Below are 20632 nucleotides of genomic sequence, written 5' to 3'. Positions count from 1 at the left end.
GCCAGTCCATGTTTTTAAGAGAAAAACCCAGTCCCTGTGACAGTGCTGCTTTATGTATCAACCAGTATTACATAATTTTGCCTTGTTCAGATAATGAGGTAACCGAACTTGAAGGACAAGGCAAAAATATAGTCTTGATTTTTATTCAGAAGATGAAAGCTATAAAATACCTATGGAAGTTAATAATAAGTTACTATGGAAGTTAACGATAGCATTTTACTTTGTTACACTGTAGCAGACATTTCTGCCTGTGGTAAATGTACTGAAGTCAGCCAGACCTGGGTCTTTGTCAACATAGCGGATCCATAAACTCCCAAATTCTACCTTTGCCTATACATGTCTGCTGCTGCTGCTAAGTCACTTGAGTCGTGTCTGACTCTGTGCGACCCCATAGACGGCAGCCCACCAGACTCCCCCATCCCCGGGATTCTCCAGGCAAGAACACTGGAGTGGGTTGCCATTTCCTTCTCCAATGCAGGAAAGTGAAAGTGAAAAGTCTATAGACTTACAAATGTGTTTTATGTTGGGGGTGGGGCCAGTGGTGTGGAGATAGGGAAGGTACAACTGGGCAAAAAGCGTTCTGCTGTGTGAATGATAATAGTCTAAGAGATTTATGTGAAAACAAAAGTACTGTTTGAAGAGGCAACCTTTTAAATGGGACCTGAGAGAGTAAATGTTCAAGGGAGTGTTAGGAGCAGGGAGGTAGAAATAAACTGTAATATGGACACTGGATTTAGAGCTGTTGAGTTTCTATAAAGTCGTGTATACAAAAGAGTAAGGTTTTTCTGTTTGAGTAGCTTTAAAATTGGAGCTATTAAAGTCATATATAGCCATAAGAAGAAATGAAGTGCTGATTCATACTAACTGGATGAAGCCAGCTTACTACACTATGATCATCATAGTGTAGGATTCTGTTTATATGAAATGTCCAGAAGAGGCAAATTCATAGAGACGGAATGCAGATTAGTGGGTGCCAGGAGCTGTGGGGGGCGGGGGCGGGTAAGAAATAACTGGCATGGAGTTTCTTTTGGGGGTGATGAAAATGTGTGAAATTAAATAGTAGTGATGGTTATACAACTTTGTGACTATACTAAAAACCACAAATTATATACTTCAAAGGGTGAATTTTATGTTATGTGAACTTTACCTCAGTTTAAAAAAATGTAGTCATTGTGCAACATGAAAATATACAGATGTATAAAGCAAAATGCTAAAATCCCCCTTTTTCCACCAGCCTATTCCCCTGTACTTGATGTGTATTCTGCCAAATGCTTATGTTAAGATATAACCTAGCATAAATAGTCTTATGCTGTACTTCCAGTTCTGCACCTTGTCTTTTTCACTTGAACAACACTAGAAAGTGTCAGCACAACGAGATTTCTCACATTCTGTTTAGCAGCGCCATGGCATTGGAGTGTATGGATGAACTGCAGTTCTGTCCAGTCTCATGTACATCTTCATGTTCTTAAGTAATTTCTTAGGCTATATTTCAGAAGTGGAACTTCTAAGTAAAGGGTATGTACATTTAAAATTTTGATTAAAAAAATCACCATCCAAAAAATTAGTACCAATTTAAAAGTCCACCTGTAGGGACTAAGCTTCCCTGCTCTGCTACTCCAAAGGAGTGCTTTTTAATGAAAAAGAGGTGTGGAGCCTTTAAAAAAAACATACATGCTCTATAGAGAATTCTGTGGAGTTTTGATTTTGCTGTAAAGACCAAATAGACTATATCTCAAAGTGGAATATGAATTATCTTTGAGAAACTGGACATTATATTTCATTTGTGAAAAGATTAAGTCAAAAGGCTTTGTTTCGTATGTACTATCAACAGTTTTGTATGTATTATTATTTGTATTAATTATTGGTGAATCATTTGCCTTCATTCTGCTTTCTGAAAAGTAACAGCTTGCTCATAGCTGTTCATTGTTGCCAGATGGATTTACTGTGTGTCCAGGGTCAGATGTGACTCAGTTCAGTGTACTTGAAGGGGTTGTGTACTGTTTTATTGAAGAATTCCTATGACCTTTTTCTGTTGAGATGGTTCCTACTCCCCAAACACTGTCTAACAACTGGTCAATTATGTAAAAAATAAGGTAGAATCACTTGACCTTTTCAACTAGTTGGTTTGTCCTTGTATGAATAAAATCTAAGACTAACTAGGAAAAATGACTTGATATACATATCATGCTTTTAGCTTATCTGCTAGAATTTTTTTTCATTTGAGAATTTCAAGCACCAGTTACCTGCATGTCTGAATATAAAATAAGAAATAAGAGTAAAAATAACATGAATAGGGCCCTCCCTGGTAGCTCAGTGGTAGAGAATCCACTTGTGAATTCAGGAGACACGGGTTTGATCCCTGGTCCGGAAAGATCCCACATGCCATGGAGCAACCAAGCTCATAAGCCACAACTATTGAGCTTGTGCTCTAGAGCCCGGAAGCCACAACTACTGAGCCCAGGTGCTGCAACTACTGAAGTCCAAGTGCTCTAGAGCCTGTGCTTCAACAAGAGAAACCACAGAATGAGAAGCCTGTACAGTGCAACTAGAGAGGAGCCCCTGCTCGCCACAACTAGAGACAGGCCTGAGCAGCAAGGAAGACCCAGCACAGCCATAAGTAAATAAATAAATTAGGGGAAAAAATAGCGTGAATATTTGGTTATCAAGAAAGTTTCTAAAGAATAAATTGAATTTACTCAAGAATGAATTGATGCCATTCAGTCAGTTCAGTTCAGTCACTCAGTCATGTCCAACTCTTTGCGACCCCATGGACTACAGCACGCCAGGCCTTCCTGTCCATCACCAACTCCTGGAGTGTACTCAAACTCATGTCCATTGAGTTGGTGATGCCATCCAACCATCTCATCCTCTGTCGTCCCCTTCTCTTCCTGCCTTCAATCTTTCCCAGCATCAGGGTCTTTTCAAATGAGTCAGTTCTTTGTATCAGGTGGCCAAAGTATTGGAGTTTCAGCTTCAGCATCAGTCCTTCCAATGACTATTCAGGACTGATTTCCTTTGGGATGGACTGGTTGGATCTCCTTGCAGTCCAAAGGACTCCCAAGAGTCTTCTCCAACACCACATTTCAAAAGCATCAATTCTTCAGCACTCAGCTTTCTTTATAGTCCAGCTCTCACATCTATACATGACTACTGGAAAAACCATAGCTTGACTAGATGTACCTTAGTTGGCAAAGTAATGTCTCTGCTTTTTAATATGCTGTCTAGGTTGGTCATAGCTTTTCTTCCAAGAAGCAAGCGTCTTTTAATTTCATGGCTGCAGTTACCATCTGCAGTGATTTTGGAGACCCCCAAAATAAAGTCTCTCACTATTTCCATTGCTTCCCCATCTATTTGCCATGAAGTGATGGGACTGGATACCATGATCTTAGTTTTCTGAATGTTGAGTTTTAAGCTAACTTTTTCACTCTCCTCTTTGACTTTCATCAAGAGGCTCTTTAGTTCTTTGCTTTCTGCCATAAGGGTGGTGTCATCTGCATATCTGAGGTTATTGATATTTCTCCTGGCAATCTTGATTCCAGCTTGTGCTTCGTCCAGCCCAGCGTTTCTCATGATGTACTCTGCTGCTAAGTCGCTTCAGTCATGTCCGACTCTGGGCGACCCCATAGATGGTAGCCCACCAGGCTCCCCTGTCCCTGGGATTCTCCAGGCAAGGACACTGGAGTGGGTTGCCATTTCCTTCTCCAATGCATGAAAGTGAAAAGTGAAAGTGAAGTCGCTCAGTTGTGTCCGACTCTTCGAGACCCCATGGACTGCAGCCCACCAGGCTCCTCCACCCATGGGATTTTCCAGGCAAGAGTACTGGAGTGGGGTGCCATTGCCTTCTCTGCATATAAGTTAAATAAGCAGGGTGACAATATACAGCCTTGATATACTCCTTTCCTGATTTGGAACCAGGACTTGATGCCATTAGTTTAACATTTTGTGCAAATTGGGTATTTATGACTTTAGCCAATTATTTTACTTAAATAGATTTAAGTCAGATGTATAATATTACAAATAGCTTTTCTTTTTTCTTTTTTTTTTACAAAAAATTCTTTTGAATATTTTACCAATAACTTGACCTTTGGTTATGTTTCCTCCCCTTTTTTTCATATGCTTATGAAATAATTAAGTCTTTAAGGAGTAGCCACAAACAGGATAACTACACTAGAGAGTTCATTTTTGTAACTTGAAACTTTAGTAATAATGAAGACTGGTATTATTTTCATTTCAGAGTTTAGCCAGACAACTTAACAGAAAGGCTTATTTTCAAATGTTCCTGATCCTTAAGCCCAATAGGCTTATGTTCTATATTTAGTATTGATTTAGTATTACCAGGAAGCAGTAATTCTTCGGACCCTGGTCTCATGTTCTCTGTTAGAGAGCAAGCATAGAAGATAAGCAGTGTCTGAAAGTTTGCAGATCAAAGAGCTGAAATTTTGGCATTATCCTCAAACACAATAGTCTTCTCAGACCTCCCTTGGAAGAATGGTTCTTAAGTGATTCACCTTATCCCATGTGTCCAAGCAGCCTAGGGCAGGAATCCAGTATGCTGGGGGTGGAGATGAGGGTGGGGGCCAAGGGGCAGGGAAAGGGGTTAAAGAAAACATATGTTGCTTAGGAAAAAGGCTTGACAGGTTTTCTTTTTCCCTGGGAAAGAGGCAAGGTAGGAAAGGATTTAGGCTGCCTTTACTGCATTTAATAACCAGAGTCACTCCATTTCATGAAACTTGGAAATGCAGCCAACTGTTTGTAGGCCATTTCCTAGAAAGGTGGTTGACATAAAACTTTAAAACGTTCCTATCTTTATTCTTTTTTTCCTTTGATGCCCTCCTGGAAACTATTTCCATGATCTATACCACTCTTTCAAGACTACTCCTTTCCTGACTCTTCCCCCTACCTTGATCTAAATGTTCCATGGTGTCCTGGTCTTTGCCCTCTTGTATTGTTCTTACTTGTCACCACAATCAACTGATCAAACTGTCACCTGTGTGACCGCAGGTGATTAGTTCCAGTCCCTATCGGCAGTCTGCTCCATTCACTGAAGCTGCGTCTCAAATGGGACACTATGCTATTCTTCTGGACATTTTTACCCAATGTGTTGGCTACTCAAGCATGAGTGTCACATCAAATTGTCCTGACCTGAATTTTATCTGCCTGTTAATGATACCATCAATCATAGTGATAAAATTGATCTGCTTTGATTTCCACATATACTTCTTTAGAATCTCATTCTGTCTTTTGGATCTATTTTTACCACTGATAAACTAATTTGGATTCTACTGGGTTTTGTTTGTTTGTATGTTTTTCTTTTGAACTTTTGGCCAAGATTCCTAACTTGTACTCTGTGCCCATGTTCACCAGACTCTTAGTTCCTTCATTTTATTTGGTCTTGCTTCCTTAAATACTCAGTTTGGATAAGATGGTTAATGAGCTCCATTACCCCTTGACACCACTGGCCTCAGCTTCCCACTTCTCGTAATTCTCTTCCACTGTTTGCTTCTCCTCTGCCTAGAGTTTACCGTACTCTTACTTTGGTGGAAGATGACCTGCTAGAGGAAATCCCAATGCAGACTGATGCCCCATAAATACTGGTGTTTGGTCTCAGATTCTCCATATCAGTCTGCAGTCCTTTGTACTTACAGATGGCCTCCGGATTTCGGTGGCCTTGATGAGGTTGCTGACTCTCCACTTCCATTATCTCTCATCTTTTAAATGCAGTTGAAACTAGTACTCTGTGCATAGAGCTGTGAGAATTAGAGGAGAGAACACAGACTGAAGATCTCCATCCCCTAATACACTGTCCCTTGTTCCTGTGCTTCCTTCTAGTTTTACTTTACCTTCTCTTTTCATATAATTTTCTTGAAAGTCAAGTCTTCACTTGATATTTCCACTTCAATATTTTTATTATACACTCTTTAGCTCACTGTATGCACTTCTGTCTACATCTCTCCATTTCTCTCAACTACACTAAAACCACTCGGGCACAGTTCACCAGTGACTGTTGCTAAAGCCAATTTGCGCTTTTGAGTTCCTGTTTTACTTGACTTCCTTGACTCTATTTAGTGTCCATATAGTCCACGCTCCATCACACGGTTCTCTGCCAATCTGCTTTTGCAGATGACCCAAAGAGAAGAGTAACCCACTAGATGACAAGACCGAAACTGAAAAGTCCTTCTGTTGGTTGGGACTGTGCATGGACTGTCTACCTAGCCCCTCCCCAATAGCAGAGGTTTAATAGGTGCCTGTGCAAAATCACCATCTGGTTTCCTTTCCTTGGCAGAGGACCTACAAAGACAGAGTGGAGGGAACCGTAGGTACCTGAGAGGTAAAATGGTGGAAAGGAAAGTTGAGAGAAGGAAGATGTTGAGGCCAGTGCTGTCATGAGGTAATGAATTTGATTAGCCACCTTGCTTGGGAAAATGCCACATAATAAAGATAACTCAAAGCTTGAGGCACATCAGAAAGCAAAGTCATTTAATGTACACCGATGCTGAGTCACTCAGTTGTGTCCGACTCTTTGTGATCCCATGGGCTGAAGCCCACCAGGCTCCTCTGTCCATGGGATTTTTCCAGGCAAGACTATACTAGAGTGGGTTATCATTTCCTCCTCCAATGTACATAGATACACATATATAAATCTTGCTTAGGAGAAAAATAAAAGTTAAGGTATGTGCCTATTTATGAAACCTATGAAAATCATCAGAGGTATGATGGTAAGACCAAAATCTGGGAAACTGTCAAAATTCTAAGCCCATTATGAGATAGAGTCAGGCAGCAGACACCTGAAAAAGAGCCACACAAGAGCAGAGTGAAGTGGATAAATTAGGAACTTTATGGTCTGAAAGTCCTGGATTTGAGTCCTAGCTTTGTGTCCAGTAAGTGGTAAACTCTGAGCAAGGTACCTTCCTCCTCTCAGTCTCAGCCCCTACACCTCTGTCAAAATAGTATCCATGTTATATGTAATATATATCCCTTAAACCACTGGGTTGTCATAAAAAGCAAATAAGATGAAGTGATTTTAAGTGAAATTAGCTGGTTCATGGTACAGGAAAGTAATAAGTATTTCCTTTTCCACATGGTGATCCTTCAGATATAAAAGTGAAGCTATCCTGTTACTTTTTAAAGTTTTTAAAAGATATTTTCACTATTCACAGATGACTTGATGCTCATATGACAAAATTAGAAAAATGCAGATAATTTTTTAAGTTTAAAAAATTTTTTTAAATTGAAGGATAATTGCTTTACAGAATTTTGTGGTTTTCTGTTCAGTACATCAACAAGAATCAGCCATAGGTACACCCATGTCCCCTCCCTCCCAAACCTCCCTTCTATCTCCCTCCCCATCCCACCCTTCAGCCTGTCACAGAGCCCCTGTTTGAGGTCCCTGAATCATACAGCAAATTCCCATTGGCTATCTATTTTACATATGGTATTGTAAATTTCCATATTATGTTCTCCATACATCTCCCCTTCTCCCCTCCCCTCCCGCCATGTCCATAGGTGTGTACTCTATGTCTATTTCTCCATTGCTGCCCTGAAAATAAATTAATCAGTGCCATCTTTTTAGATTCCATATATATGTGTCAGTATACGATATTTATATTTCTCTTTCTGACTTACTTCACTCTGTATATTAGGCTGTAGGTTCATCCACCTCATTAGAACTAATTCAAATGTGTTCCTTTTTATGGCTGAGTAATAATATTCCATTGTACATATGTACCACAACTTCTTTTTCCATTCATCTGTCAGTGGACATCTAGGTTGCTTCCATGTTCTAGCTGTTGCAAATAGTGCTGCAGCGAACATTGGGGTACATGTGTCTTTTTCAATTTTGGTTTCCTCAGGGTATATGCCTAGGAGTGGGATTGCTGGGTCATACGGTGGTTTTATGCCTAGTCTTTTAAGGAATCTCCATACCGTCTTTCATAGTGGCTGTATCAGTTTACATTCCAGTTTACCAGTTTACATCCATTAGTTTACCAGCAATGCAAGAGGGTTCCCTTTTCTCCACACCCTCTCCAGCATTTATTGTTTGTAGACTTTTTGATGATGGCCATTCTGACCGGTGTGAGGCATATCTCCTTGTAGTTTTGATTTGCGTTTCTCTAATAATGAGTGATGCTGAGCATCTTTTCATGTGCCTGCTAGCCATCTGTATGTCTTCTTTGGAGAAATGTCTCTTCAGGTCCCTTTCCCACTTTTTAATTGGGTTGTTTGCTTTTCTGGTATTGAGTTGTATGAGCTGCTTGTATATTTTGGAAATTATTTGTCAGTTGTTTCCTTTACGAGTATTTTCTCCCATTCTGACGGTTGTCTTTTCACTTTATTTGTAGTTTCCTTTGCTGTGCAAAAGCTTTTAAGTTTAATTAGGTCCCACTTGTTTATTTTTGTTATTATTTCCATTACTCTAGGAGGTGGGTCATAGAAGATCTTGCTTTGATTTATGTCATTGAGTGTTCTGCCTATGTTTTCCTCTAAGAGTTTTGTAGTTTCTGGTCTTACATTTAGGTCTTTAGTCCATTTTGAGTTTATCTTTGTGTATGGCATTAGGTAGTGTTCTAATTTCATTCTTTTGCACGTAGCTGTCCAGTTTTCCCAGCACCACTTATTGAAGAGGCTATCTTTGCCCCATCATATATTTGTGCCTCTTTTGTCAAAAATAAGGTACCCACAGGTGCATGGGTTTATCTCTGGGTTCTCTATCTTGTTCCATTGGTCTGTATTTCTGTTTTGTGCCAGGACCATACTGTCTTGATGACTATAGCTTTGTAGTATAGTCTGAAGTCAGGAAGGTTGATTCCTCCAGCTCCATTCTTCTTTCTCAAGGCTGCTTTGGCTATTTGGAGTCTTGTGTTTCCATATGAATTGTGAAATTTATTGTTCTAGTTCTGTGAAAAATGTCATTGATAATTTGATAGGGATCACATTGAATCTGTAGATTGCATTTGGTAGTATAGTCATAGAAAATACAGATAAATTTTAAAAAATTTACTCCATCATCTCAGTCATGGCACCAAAAAAAAAAGAAAAAAATAATTTAATCCATCATATTCCTGTTGACCATAGGTCACCATTATATTTTTTTGTAAAATCTTCAGGGTTTCTATGCATATATGTAATTATATAAAATGGGCTCATGTTATAACTATCGATTTGTATTCTGCTTTTTTTCAATTAAAAATTGAAAGTGTCTTCACAGCTCAGTAAATATACTCTATCATTTTTGTTGGTTGCATGATAGTACATTTTGTGGTTGTATCACAGTTTATTTAACCATTTCCCTATCATCATACAGTTAAGTTGGTTGCAGGTTAGGTTGCCATTATTTTGCGAGTGCAAAGAGGGCTGATCTAATCATGAAGAGACAACAGGGAACTCTAGATTGAAGAATATTCTACAGAACAACTGGCCTGTACTGTTCAGAAAAATCAACGTCTTGAAAAACAAAGGCAGAGGAACTGTTTCAAGTTAAAAGTGACCAAAGAGACATGACAAGTAAAAGCAATGTGCAATCCTGAGTTGGATCCTGGTTCAGAAAAAGAATTCTCGCTATGAAGGACATTTGGGGGACTGTGAACTAAATGTAAATATGGATTGAATATTAGATGATATTGTCTCAATGTTAATTTTCTGATTGTGATTATTATTGTTATATAAGAGAATATCCTTGTTCTTAGAAAATACATACTGAGCTGTTTAGGAGTAAAGGTGTGTCATGTCTGCATTTTAACTGGTTCAAAAAGTAATCCATGTGTGTGTATGTATAAAAAGACATAAAACAAATAGAGCAAAATGTCACAGGTTGGTAAGTCTTGGTAAAGGATGTACGGGAGTTCTTTGTACTATTCTTTTTTTTTTTTTTTTTTTGTACTATTCTTGTAACTTATCTGTAATTTTGAAATTATTATTTATTTTTAAAGTTAAACACACCAGCAGAAACAGCAGTTCTTGTTAAGGGAGCCTGAAGAAGGCTGGATCTCAGGAAATATGAGTAAGCCTTGGTGAGTCATCAGGATGTTTCACTAAGGAACCACATCTGGAGGAAAGGGTATAAACTATATTTGGATCAGGTGGCCTAGAGAGGACTCTCTCCTTTCCCATTTAGGAATCAGGGAATCAAGAATCAGAGGATTCTCTACCTTTTCTACTGACATACACTCAAAATAGAGGAAACTGGTCTTTTGAGCTGTTTTGACCCGTCACCTGCCACTGTTTTGCTTTGTATTTCATGTCTTCATCTTAGATTCCTTTTTCATTTTATTAAAGTAACATTTCTTTTTTTCTTATAGGATACATGAGTAAAAAATATTTAAAAATAATGCTGAGATGAACATTCTTAAACATATAGCTTTCTTCCCTGTCTGATTATCTCCTTAAGGTAAATTTCTAAACAGAAACTCCCAAGTCAAAGTTCTGTGCACATTTTTTAAAGTCCGTTAATTCACATAACTTAAGTGCCCTGCAGAAAATTTTTATTGTGAACACAGTAGCCAGATACAACAATTACTAATTTCCAATCTTGTTTCATATACACCCTACCTATTCCTCTCCCACACACATGGTTTATTTTGAATCAAATCCCATTATTTTATATATATATATATATATATATATATAGCATGAAGACTTTAAAAAATATAATCACAATAATATTATTGAACCCCTCCAGTGTTTAAATTTCTCCAATGGTAAGTGCTATTTAAGTGTTTGCTATTATCTGAATTTCCCCAGATTTGAGGAGGAAGAAGCAAACACAAGTTCTTGGGGTTTTGTTTGAAATCATCTTAAAGGTCAAAATTCACTTACATATGTAAGTACCCCTATATTATGTGTTATATAGGTATATGTTACAGGCAATTCTGGTAGATATATAAAATCAAGTGCTTATTCATCTAGTTTAATGCCAATTTAAACTCCCCAAAGATACTTAAGAATATTAGGAGGTACAATTAAAATAATAGAGGCAAAATACAATTGCTAAATAATTATTACAAACGTCTGTCAGATACTATACCTTTAAAAGTTCACACACAAAGTTGAGTGGAAACATTTCTATATGTTCACGAAAATTACAGAATCTTACCTGGATTCAGCCAAACATTAAATTATTTTGCAATAGCTACTGGTGAAAATGAGTTATTTAAAAAGCAGCTGCTTCTAGTAAATGGTGGAAATTAGGCATAGTCTTAATTATATAGTAACAAAGTCATTTTTAGCATTATTTTTAGTTATACTGATAATATTCCTTCAAACTAGTTTCCTATATTAGGAAGGTGTTTCCAAGGAAAATCCCATGATACTTCATTTCCACTGGTAGCTATTTTGTGTAGCCTATGGCTCTGAGCTGGCAGTGCACAGCCAGGCCCCTTACTAGCTATGCCCCCATCCCACATTAGCTCCAAGTGTACCTTCCACAGGGACCTCTGGTTTCTTGCGCTTGACTGATAGGAGCTTGAGAGGGTCCACTCCCCATCTTCCCAGGTAGCCAGGGATACCAGAATACAAAATCTTGTCATCCGGGCTTGAAGGCAGGACTCCTGCAGGAGATTAGTCCGGGGCTCTGTATCCTTGCCCACAACTCTCACTCTCCTGTTTCTATTCCTCCCTCAGATAATGGAAATAACGTATCAGTCTGAGGAATTTATGCTTTTTGTTTTAGAAATATTGTTTCAGTTGGAAGTCCACTGATAGTGATTTTTGAGCAAATGTGTTCATTTCAAGGGCATTGACGCCACCTGCTAAACTGAGGGTTACAAATGGAGCCAAAAGAATGGGGCCTTTGTTGGAAAATAGAATATTGAAAGCAATTCTGAAAAGAGTCTAAAACAACCACAACTAGATTTCTTTTTTTTAATATATATTTATTTTAATTGGAAGCTAATTACTTTACAATATTGTATTGGTTTTGCCATACATAGATATCTCATCCATTTTACTCAGTCCTATTTTGTTTTCCACTTGGAGTAGTCATCTACTTTTTAAAAAATTAATTAATTTATTTTAATTTGAGGCTACTTACAGTATTGTGATGGTTTTTGCCATACATCAACATGAATCACCCACAGGTATACATGTGTTCCCCCCATAGTCATCTGCTTTTGTGAACTCATCTCCCTCTACACTAAAATAGTCCTGGAAATTGTGAATCTTTGGTACACTGGAACAGTCTGTCAGTTTTATGCACCTGGGATCAGTATCCGCTTACACGGAGAAGCCTGCTTCCTTTCTCATGAGGCTCTGAGACTGTTCTTTGGCATTCCTTCCAGAAGACCCACTCTGCTTTCTACAGTGATGGAAATGTTCTGTGTCCACACTAATACAGTAGCCACTAGCTGCAAATGGCTATTGAGCATTTGAAATGTGGCTAAATATATATGAAGTCTAGAACAATGGTACCGATAAACCTATTTGCAATGTAGGATTCTTTACCAACTGAGCTATCAGGGGAGCCCGAATAGAGGCACAGACACAGAGAACAGACGTGGGGAAGGAGCGGGTGGAATGAATTGAGAGTAGCTTAGACGAATGTACACTACATGTGTTAAATAGATAGCTAGAAGGAGCCTGCTGTATGACACAGGGAGCTTAGCCTGATGCTCTGTGATGACCTAGAGGGAACTGATTGGGGGAGGCGGGTGTTGTGTTATTCACTCAGTTGTGTCTGACTTTTCGATCCCATGGACTGTAGCCCGCCAGGCTCCTCTGTCCATGGAATTCTCCAGGCAAGAATACTGGAGTGGGTTGCCATTGCCTTCTCCAGGGGATCTTTCCAACCCAGGGATCGAACCTGGGTCTCCTGCATTGCAGGCAGATTCTTTACCGTCTGAGCCACCAGGAGGGAGGTCTAAGAGGGATGGGACATACATATACATGTGGCTGATTCATTTGGTACAGCAGAAACCAACACAACAGTGTAAAGCAATTATACTCCAATTTAAAACTTTTTTAAAGAAATGTGGCTAAGTAAGACTGAGGAACCAATTTTTAAATTTGATTTTATTAGTGGCTGCTCTCTTAAACAGCACAGCTCTATCTTATTTATAGCAGGGCCCTTTAAGTAAGCATGAAGGGAGAGCAGAGACTACTGTGCTGAATGATGGAATGATTGCATTTAAATAACCAAAAGTATCAGAATGGAGGAAAATGGAATGTCTGATTAGAGACTAGTACACAAGGGAATGAACCTACTTGTAACTTTTTATCATACTTAGTGTATGATAACCCTGAGGCAAGAACATACCAACAGAGAAGGCCTTGATAAATCTTCAGTGTTACGATCTGTCCTGTACAATGTGTTCTATATAATCACTTTCAAACAACAGAGGTATTTTAAACTCAGCAATAAAATATTTTTTAGGTCAATTTCTTATCTGTCTCCCTGTTACTGCCCAGCTTGAAAAGACACACAATTTCCTATAGTATATTTGACCTGTACAAAATTAACCTAAAGTAACCTGAGCTTCTTTGACTTACAACTTTCCCTACAATGGGATCCTGAACTATATAAGACAGTTCACTGTTGAACTCATGAAAAATTATGAAGCATATCTATTATACCTAATAATTTCTAACACACACCCCTCAATCCTTTTGTTTGTGATACCACACTGTGGGTCAGGAGATCAAGGAGTAAGCCTTTGGTGCTAGCAGACATCTAAGAAGGTGTTAAAGATAGTTTGGTGTAAAATACCCTGTCTGTTTTTAATATTCTGAATTTTGAACCTGATCCTGGAAAAGAGCACCATCAGAAAGAGATGTCATGTTAGCATACAGATACCTGAGAACGTCAAGTAGCCACAGCTTTAACTGTATTAATAACCAGAGTAACAGTGCTTTCTGAAAACCAAAACAGAAGGTAACATAACCTTAGAGATTTTAGCCTCTCTAGAAGCAAGGAACCCTTTCTGTCTCATTTGCTGATTTTTACAAATTTCTATAGCAAAAACACTCAAATGTAGCACAGAAGCATGAAAGGTAGACCTTTTAAGAGTACACATTTATATTGGGTGAGGCAACAACTCTGTGTTCATGTAGAAATTAATTCTTTTATTGCCTCACCTTGAGAACAAACTGTATACTCAGTATATAGCTCTTTTTTATTTTTGTGAGCTACTAATTCTATTTTATGTAAGGTTCTCTTTTCAAAAAATAATATAACATACCTCAAAATGTACATATATCAGTATTTAAATGTACAAACTTAAGTATACATATACATACCCAGGTGGCTCAGTGGTAAAGAATCTGCCTGCCAGTGTAGGAGACACAGGAGATGCAGGTTCGATCCCTGGGTCAGGAAGATCCCCTGGAGGAGGGCATGGCAACCCACTTTAGTATTCTTGCCTGGAAAATTGCATGGACAGAGGAGCCTGGTGGGCTACAGTCCATAGGGTCTCAAAGAGTCAGACATGACTCAGCAACTGAGCACACACACAGCACACATACTAAATACTGATAGATGGCATTACATTTTAAACCTTAGTTTTTAAAATATAATTACTCTTGGGATTTACTTGGCAGTCCAGTGGCTAGGACTCTATGATTTGACTGCTGAGGGCCGGAGTACCATCCCGGGTCCAGAACTAAGATCCTGCCAGTTGGCAGTGAGGCATGAATGAATGAATGAATCTCTAAAAGCTTATTATAAGACATTTGGTTTTTACCATCATGAATTAAAAGTTATAACCTAAAGGAACCAGGGCTTTTTGGGGAAATGGCTGATTCCAAGGCTAGGGCTCGGAAAGCACAAGAGGAGCATAGAAAATCATGCAGTGCCAGAAATTAGTGCTCAGGACTTGCCTGGCAGTCAAGTGGTTAAGACTCCATGCTCCCAAGACAGAGGGCACCAGTTGATCCCTTGTCTGGGAACTAGGATGCTGCGTGGAACAGCCAAAAAAATAAAGACACGGTGCTCAAAGGATGGTGGGGAAACATCAAGATATAGGAGCCAACATAGAGGGCCTCCCAATGGCCAAATCTTGGGCAATTTGGGTAACAAAGTCATGCTACTAGTGGATCATTATGTATAAGATAAAATTGGAGTCTCTGAGTCTATGATGATATAAATAACTTAATAAATAATGAATAGGGAGAAAGGAAAGCTCTTCATTGTAATAGAATTCAAGCTAATAAACTAAAAAGGAATTATGTTAATAGGAAAAATCAACATTTGATAAACATCCCAGTGATTCTTTCCGGCAAGAATGCTAAAATTGGTGAAAGTTTGATGAGAAACAATATTTTTTACATAGTCTTAAAGTACCATTCCTCATAATCTTTATTAGTTACAAAGGGGAAAATAGTGTCTTTATAGTGAAGAAACCTAGCAGACACTGCCTTAACTAAGTAATCCAAGTGAACATCCATAATGGGACAGATGGGTAACATGCGCCACCTAAGGTGAAGCGCTGTGAGGAACACAGCATCACAACTGTTGGCTTTCTGACCCAAAGTGGACTGCCTGAAATCTAATGATGTCATACCATTGGACGAACCCAAATCGAGGGACATTGTTCAGAGTAACTCACCAGTGCCCTTCAAAAATGTCAAGACCACAGAGACTGGGGAACTGTTCCAGAATGAAGGAGAGTTCGGGAAATGCAATATGCATTCCTGGAACTAGTCATGGTCCAGGAAGGACATTAATGAGACAATGGGTGAAATTGAAATAAGGGTTCTAGATTAGTTAACACTGTTGTAGCAATGTTAATTTCCTGATTTTGATCATTGCACTAAGTGTGATTGTATTGGATGTTAACATGGGAAGGGTATACTGGGAAGTTTGAGAGAAGGAGCAAGAAGAAATAGGGCAGTAGGAGAATCAGGAAGGCGGTGCTCCAGCAGCCAAAGAAATATAGAGACATTCAAGAACAAAGTGATAAATAGTATCAAATGCAATGTGAAGGACAATTATGTAAGGCCAAAAGGAATGTCCATTGGATTTGGCAAGATAGCAGTCAGTGGTGTTCTTTGTTAAAGTTTTTTTCAGTACAATGGTTGGTGCAGGAGACAGAGGTAATGAAGGTTTGTTGAGAGGAGATGGGAAATGAAAAAGCAGATGGAGCAAGTATGGAGAGACTCATCACCTCTTGGCCTGGAGAAAAGAGGTGAAGAAGCAGTGCAGATGTTGGCGGAAGGAACTGATGGGATTCAGGTCTGATTCCTTCCATCTCTTCATAAGTTAATGGGTTGAATCTGTGTTCTAGAGTGAATCTGATGGAGTTGAAGGAGAATGTGTTCAGAACATTCCTGAGGAGAACAAGAGGGGTAACTGACCAAGCACTTGTAAAGGATTGTGCATGGCTGTTTAGGGCCCGGTTGAGGTTTGAGACCATGAATCTGTAGAGGAATCAATGTCCATGGTTGTGGGATATTCTCCAGCAGCCCTTAACGGCCTAATAGGGTGGGCAAAGCAGGCTGTGGGTTGAACAAGGATGTGGCACTGCCATTGTGGCAGAGCAGAATTAGAAGGGTACAAAGGACCTCTGGCAGTGGTGAGAGAGTGGTGCAGGTGGAATCCAAACTGAAGTGGGAAGTAAAGGTTGTAAGGAGAGCCAAGAACAGAATGCTAGATGATGAAACTGGAGACCTGCCATGAATCTGAAGCACAAATTATGTTAGGCATGGTGGCCAACATGAACTGGAGAGGAAGAAAACCGGTCAGAGATTGGGAGCTGCCTATCAGGAGCATTGGAAAGCATCCTCAACCTGGCCTACACCATTATAGGGGGACTATATATTCCAGTTTGCCAAAGACAGTCCCAGTTTATGTGTTACCCTGCATCTTGTCCAATTTAGCATTTGTCCCAGATTTTTCATTTTCCTATCAAGTATTTTTTTTACTAATTAATTTATTTTTTGCTGCGCTGGGTCTTTGTTGCTGCACGTGGGCTTTTTCTCATTGTGGCAAGCAGGGGCTACTCTTTGTTGCACTGTGTGTGGGCTTCTCGTGGTGGCTTCTCTTCTTGTGGAGCACAGGCTCCAGGCACAAGGGCTTCACTAGTTGCAGCTCATGGGCTTAGCTGTACCACGGCATGTGGGATCTTCCCGCACCAGGGATCAAACCCATGTTCCCTGCATTGGCAGGCAGATTCTTAACCACTGGACCACCAGGGAAGTCAAAGTGTAAGTATTAATAGTTGAATCGAGATAAGCCAGGATGGGTCAGTTGCATACCACTTTTTAAATTCCAGCTTCTGCCTTGGCCTTGCCTACTAGCTTGTGAGATGCAATATGCAGAGAACCAAATTCTCACTTTAACACAGTTAAACCTAAGCAACAACCAATGGACAGCCAGTGATAAACCTTCTCCCTTTTCCTCTCAAGGACAGTGTGCTGGGTGTTCACTTGTGTCAGCAAATGCACTCACACTATGAGTTAGAGACAACCGACTCATTCTTATCCTGGGTGGGGGTTGGGAGAGCAGTATTCACTACTCTGCCTCTTGCTGGACATTGGGTGTGCCAGCTGGGTGTGCCCATGCCAAAACCTGCAAGATACATGAAGCCACTAGGCCAGTGGACATAGGAAATTACATATGTACATGTATGTAAAATATATTCAGGAAATAGAGGTAGAAATATGTCCTGCCATAGAACATAATACAGCAAACAGTCTGAATGCTCTTGGTACAATAGTTATTCATTATATGTTGCAAATCTACAACCCTTATATTTTTTAAAACTTGCAGTCCACCCTTTTAGCATGAGTTTAAAAAACTAAAGTACATAACTAATGAAAAATACTGAACTTGTTATTTAAGAAAATTGATCATGAATGTACAATGTGAACAAAACATTTGTTGATAATTATCCACTCGTGGGTGGGGCTCCTCAGTGATATCACTGATCACATGAAAACCAGAAGCTGTATGCATGCCTGCAGAGACAGCATCATCTACCTCAAAGGTTTGTAGTTATTTTAAGAAAATTGTGCCCAAAGAGGATGACTTAAGGAGGTCCAGCTGCAGAGAGGGTAGCTTCATATTGCTCATGAATGACTTTTGTTTAGATCAAATACTTTTCAACATTCATTTACTTTTTGATGTCATGCTTCCTTGTACATGATGAAAAGTGAAACAATAGCTTTTAAGATGTAGCTCTACTAGCAGGAGAACTTCACAGTTAAATGATGTCAGTTTTATACTGATATCATGTGATGATTCAAATTGAAAATCAGTTATATTAGTCAGGGTTCTTAAGAGAAACAGAACTAACAGGATGTGTGTGTGTGGAGAGAGAAAGGGAGAGAGAGAGAGATTTTATGGACTTGGCTCATGTGATTGTGGAGGCCTGGCTGAGTCCAAAATCTGATGGAGAAGGCTAGCAGGCTGGAAACTGGGAAGAGTTGCAGTTCCAGTCTGGCTGGCAGAATTCTTTCTTGCCGGCAGGGGAGGTTAGCCTTTGTTCTATTTAGGACTTGAAATGGAGGTAATCTGGTATACTCAAAATCCAGTGATTTAAATGCTAATCTAATCCAAAAAACACCTGCATAGAAACATCCAGAATAATGTTTGATGAAATATCTGGGCACCACAACCCAGCAAAGTTGGCACATAAAATGAACCATCCCATTAGTTAATTCCAGTAATTGTTCAGTTTCTCATCCAATTCATGGAATCAAAGTAAAACTAATGAGAATTTAATCTGATGGAGAAACATCTGACATTGAGAAGGCTATTGTAAATTCAGTTTTTCAACATTTAGGATACGGATTTTTGCAGTGATTTTTTCCCCCATAGAAATACACAGTACCATGGTAAAAACAAGGTTCTTACTAAACAAAGAAACCTGTGGAGCAGAAATATACTCAGAATTGGCTGTAGTATAGAAATAATTCCTCATTCTGTCCACATAAGTGGATTACAAAATTGTTTCTTGAAAGGCAGGGGTGGGGCAGGGGAATGTTGCGTTATACCCATGCTTTTTTTTACTTCTTTCTGCATGCAGATCTTCTAGTGAAGAATGGTGGCATACCTAGCATATTTGACACCCAGAATGACAAAATTATGTGAGAAAATTATTTTGCCTATCTGACAAAATTATTTTCTGTTAAAATAATGGTATTACTAATTACTACAGAAAAAATAGTAATTAGTAAAAACCATTATTTTCTTGTTTCATCTTTAGTTTTAAAACAATTAAAAATTTAAATGAATACATTTCAATTTAAAATATATTGTCCAAAATCAGCAAAAGATGTCATATATGAACCAGATTTTCACTTACCAAACAAAAGGATTACCTCTTGTAGGTTGTACTCTGTTTGCTGTTAAAAAAATTTTTTTTTCACAAGTAAAAGCTCCAAGTTGTCACCTAAAATGACAAGGTTGAAATAATGATTTGTTTGTCTTTAAAATCACTGGCTTTCACCATTTATTTCAAGTCTCTGTTAAAATACAGGAGTATAGGGGTTGGAGAAAGAAACTGCAAAGCAGAAGCAAGCTGGAAGGGTTCTGAAGAGTTGGAACTTGATTTAGAAACCAACGTGGGCGGCTGAGTCCGCTTGTGTCAGGGGCCAAATATATAACCGAAACTTCTCTGATTTAACTTCCTAGGGCAACAGTGTTTGTTAAAGGAATAAGTAATAAAAATGTGCTGATATGAACGTCAACGTCTATACCCAATGGAAATACACTCATGATCACCAAAAGATAGGTACAAAAAGTTCGTAACTGAGAAAGAGACTGACGCTCCGAGTTCAATGACTTGCCCAGTTTCACAAATCTCCTCCCACCACGTACCTGTCAGTGGCCTTAATGGAGGCCACCAACTATGTGCTAGGCGCTGTGGTGGGTGCTGGAGCTACACAGATGAGCACAGTAGAAATGGAACAACTGTTATTGGCGTGCTCGACCTATTGGAGTGTAGGGAAAGATTTTTCCCCCCAGATTCATATCGGGAATTGTGGCGGCAAAGAATAAAGATCAGTGAAGGCGATAGCTCTCATTTACTGATCGTGCACCGTCTTCAGTGTTGTACACACACACACACATACATTACATATATATGTATGTAATGTAATGTAAAATATAATATATTATATATATATATAGTGTGTGCTCATAGAACACCGTCTACGTACATATCATTATTTCTCAACGATCCAAGTTAATACCCTCATTTTACTGAGACGCAAAAGAGTGGCTCAGTGAGTCTGATTCGCACAGTCAAAGAACAGTTAAGGTTTCCCTTCGGATTTATACCCTGTTCGGGTTGACTCTACGGTTCTAGGTCTCAACTCGTACACCCAGTTAAAGATTTTTGTTAGAATTGGGCCACGATTCAGGGAAATGGAAGCCGCAATGCAGTCCAAGGTCTTGGGAAGGGGACGCTAGGCGAGAGGAACCACGTGGTGACAGAAACCTGAAGAGTCGGTGCCCGATTTAGGGCCACTGGGAGGAAAGGAGGGCGGCGGCAGGTCTGGGAATTTGGGGACCGTCTGGACAGAGACTGAGGGAAAGCAAAAGAGAGGTTGCGGACGACTCTCCACTTCCTTGGGAAGAAAATTCCCACGGCCACCACCGGAGCGTGGAAACCCGCAGGCGCCCACGGAGGCGCGCGGGGAGCGCGCGGACGGCCCTGGGCGGGGCGGGGCGGGGCGGGGCCTGTTGCTCCGGAGCTCTGAG

General features: G+C 39.5%; 1 long non-coding RNA gene across 1 annotated transcript in view; it reads right to left on the bottom strand.

The window, feature by feature from the left end:
* The window catches only part of LOC138986406 (uncharacterized), a 146602-nt gene extending 134450 nt beyond the window's left edge, over positions 1-12152 (bottom strand). The window contains exon 1 of the long non-coding RNA XR_011463257.1: positions 11415-12152. This is a non-coding gene — a long non-coding RNA (uncharacterized lncRNA). The remainder of the gene's footprint in view (positions 1-11414) is intronic.
* Positions 12153-20632: the final 8480 nt, after the last annotated feature.

The sequence above is a fragment of the Bos mutus genome, chromosome X (genome assembly GCF_027580195.1).
Source record: "Bos mutus isolate GX-2022 chromosome X, NWIPB_WYAK_1.1, whole genome shotgun sequence".
NCBI lineage: Eukaryota > Metazoa > Chordata > Mammalia > Artiodactyla > Bovidae > Bos > Bos mutus.
The sequence above is the reverse complement of the archived record's forward strand: the minus strand, read 5'-3'. Positions and strand labels throughout refer to the sequence as shown.